The sequence below is a fragment of the Chinchilla lanigera genome, unplaced genomic scaffold, assembly GCF_000276665.1.
Source record: "Chinchilla lanigera isolate Chin_1 unplaced genomic scaffold, ChiLan1.0 scaffold00004, whole genome shotgun sequence".
Lineage (NCBI taxonomy): Eukaryota > Metazoa > Chordata > Mammalia > Rodentia > Chinchillidae > Chinchilla > Chinchilla lanigera.
The window spans coordinates 18566507-18568651 of NW_004955405.1; the positions used below are offsets into that span (position 1 = coordinate 18566507).

General features: G+C 35.1%; 1 long non-coding RNA gene across 2 annotated transcripts in view; it reads right to left on the minus strand.

Moving 5' to 3' along the window:
- Positions 1–584: 584 nt before the first annotated feature.
- LOC106149312 overlaps positions 585–2145 on the minus strand; it is a 4088-nt gene continuing 2527 nt past the window's right edge. For both annotated transcript variants that reach the window (XR_001235402.1, XR_001235405.1), the window contains exon 3: positions 585–1217. This is a non-coding gene — a long non-coding RNA (uncharacterized LOC106149312). The remainder of the gene's footprint in view (positions 1218–2145) is intronic.

Here is a 2145-nt window from a genome sequence, read left to right on the forward strand (position 1 = left end):
AGACTGCACTGAGTTAAAGGCCAGGCTGGGTTACATAGTGAGTTCAAGGCCATCCTGGACTACATAGTGAGACCCTGTTTCAGCAAAAAAAAAAAAAACGAAACACAAAACCAAGGAAAGAGTAAGAAAAGATTAGTACGTTACATCAAACAATTAAAAAAAATTACCATTTTATCAAAAATGTTTGAATAGCAATAATTTCATAAGCTTCAATCTAATAGCAAAAAGGTGGAATAGAAGAGCTTTTCTAAAAATAAGAGACATATTCACACCAAGATATGCTCTGAAGGATTCCACAGAAATTAAAATAGGATTTCTGCATCAGGATCAACCAAAGACTATGTAGCATATCAGGTATTTGAATTATTTTTATTGTCCTTTTTTAAAGTTTGACTTTTTGCAGGGCGTGGTGACGCATGCCTATAATCCCAGCACTCGGGAGGCTGAGGCAGGAGGATCAGTGTGAGTTCAAGACCAACCTGGGCTACAAAGTGAGCTCAAGGCCAGCCTGAACTGCATAGCTAGACCCTGTCTCAAAAAGGCCAAATAATAATAATAAAATAAAATAGAGTTTGACTTTTTAAATTGACAAATAAAATGTATACATATTTATCCTGTACAACACATTGTTTTGAAATATGTACACATTGTGGAATGGCTAAATTGAGCCCATTAACATACCTATTACCTCATATACTTTTGGGGTTTTTTGTTTTTTTATTTGTTTGTTTGTCTATTTTTCTTCTGATACCAGGAATTGAACTCACAACCTTGCGCTTGCCAGGCAGGCGCTGTGCCGTTGAGCTAAATCCCCAGCCCCTACCTCATATACTTTTTGGTGATGAAAGCACAATCTACTCTCTCAGAAATTTCCAAAAACACAATAGATCTCCTACCCTTATTCTTTCTAACTGAAATTTTGTGCCCTTTGAGAAACATTTTCCCCACATCTCTCCTTTCCCGCACTGGAAACCAATATTCTGTTCTCTCTTCTGACCTCCACGTTTTTAGATTTCCATATAAGTGAGATCAGGTGGTATTTGTCTCTCTCTTCCTTTTAACATAGTGTATTTCAGGTTCATCCATGCTGTCTTAGAAAGCAGGATTGCCTTTTTCAAGGCTGCATTGCTCCATATTCCATGGCGCACATATCCTCCATTTTCTTTGCTTTAATCCATTCATCCACTGAGGGACATTTAGGTTCCACACTTTAGCTACTGTAAAAAAAAAAAAAAAAAAAAGATGCAGTAAATATAGGAATACACATATCTCTTCAACATACCAATTTCATTCCTTTTGAATATATACCTAGTAAGAGGACTGCTGGGTCATATAAAAGCTTTTTAAAATACGAATTAAAAAAAATACAAATTTTAAAGTCAGACTCTCTTTAGTTGAATCTTGCCTATTGTGTGATATTGGACAAGTTACTTCATTTCTTCTGACTCAGCTTCTTCACCCGCAAAAGAGGAAAATAATAAAATTATGGTGAATTTGACTGTACCTGGCATACACCAAATTTCTTTTAGATGAATTATGTTATTTCTATCAGTTAAAGAGAAAAGCTTGAAGTTAGCAGTCATTTATGTTGGAGTAAATAAGAATCTGGAGTTTCTAATTATTTTTATAGCTTTATTAGGGAAGATCAGTCTTTGTAGTCAAACATATCTGAGTTTGTCTTGTGGCAAATTTACCTTTCCTATGTATCACTTCATGTATAAAATGGGCAAAAGAATGTACCCTAATTGATATTTTTGTTGTCAAAAGTAAATGAAGTTATGTATAAGAAACTCTCAGCAGAGAACTCACAAAGTGCTTAATAAGTGGTTGCTATTACTAGGAATAATAATCAACTACATTGACCTGTATGCTAGATATTTCTTCTTTCAGTTTCCTAAAGTTATCTAATTCAAAGAGCCTAAAGTGTAATAATCATTGCCTATTTAAATTTTTTAAAAGCTAATCAGAATTGTTTTTAAAAATATAAACTCTAGAGCTGGGTGTGGTGGCACATACCTGTAATCCCAGCACTCAGGAGGCTGAGGCAGAACTGTTCCAAATTCAAAACCATCCTGGTCTACAAAGTGAGCTCAAGGCCAGCCTGAACTGCATAGCAAGACCCTGTCTCAGAAAGACAAAAAAAAA